Source organism: Etheostoma spectabile, chromosome 4, assembly GCF_008692095.1.
Source record: "Etheostoma spectabile isolate EspeVRDwgs_2016 chromosome 4, UIUC_Espe_1.0, whole genome shotgun sequence".
NCBI classification, from domain to species: Eukaryota; Metazoa; Chordata; class Actinopteri; order Perciformes; family Percidae; genus Etheostoma; species Etheostoma spectabile.
The window spans coordinates 35,900,268-35,901,092 of NC_045736.1; the positions used below are offsets into that span (position 1 = coordinate 35,900,268).

Sequence of the window (825 nt, forward strand, 5' to 3'; positions counted from 1 at the left end):
TGAGCTGGACTGAGCTACATATCACGCTGAATTGAAAATAAATGTTTTTGACAAATCAGTTGTAGGCATTTTAAACGGAGGTTTCTGCTTGTCCAATCGTTACAAAGCTTGCAGGATATGTTTTACAACGACGTTGGACCACACGTGTGAAATTACTTTGAAGTCGCTTTTGAGAAAAAAGGTTTTAACCCATAAACATTAAAACTTTTGATTGCAACAACATTAAGACGTGATGAAAATTGATGTTTCTTAACATAGAAAGTTGATGTTTCTTAACATAGTGAAATAAAACGGCCGTGATATAAACTATGCCTGATTTGTGGCTAGTGGGCCAAAACATGCAAAACCACCCATGTGGTTTTTCCAGAAAAAATTGCTTTTAACCAGCAATCACACCCTGCTGGGTCTGTTTCTGTCTGTCTAACACTCAGGACACTCGGAAATAAACACAGGGAGAGGCAAAGATCAACATCTGGGTCTCATATGGTGACTCAACACATGAGTCAGGAATAAAGTCAGAATCAAGCAGACATTTACACGCTGTCTTCTTCTTTGGGTTTTCCTGCTGCCTCCCTGTCAGCCCTGTCATTAACCCGATGAGAATAACACTTCTGAAGGAAGCAACTTGTTGTGTTATAACCTTTTAACATTCCCAACTCCCACAAACCAAATTAAAATAAAATACAAAAACCCAAGTATATTGTTTGACAGCAGTCTAACCGGGCAAATTTAGTTTACTGTCCCATGGGAAGAAAGCAAGAAACAAGCAGAATTAAAGCAGCCCTTTCCCCTATAATAATAATAATGAAAAAAAAAAAAAAAAAA

The 825-nt window shown here is 37.6% G+C and overlaps 1 protein-coding gene across 1 annotated transcript in view; it reads left to right on the forward strand.

Annotated features, from left to right (window-relative positions):
- Window positions 1-683: 683 nt before the first annotated feature.
- Window positions 684-825, forward strand: part of romo1 (reactive oxygen species modulator 1) — an 11,732-nt gene continuing 11,590 nt past the window's right edge. The window contains exon 1 of the mRNA XM_032513465.1: window positions 684-695. The gene's annotated coding sequence lies outside the window, so the exon portion shown is untranslated. The remainder of the gene's footprint in view (window positions 696-825) is intronic.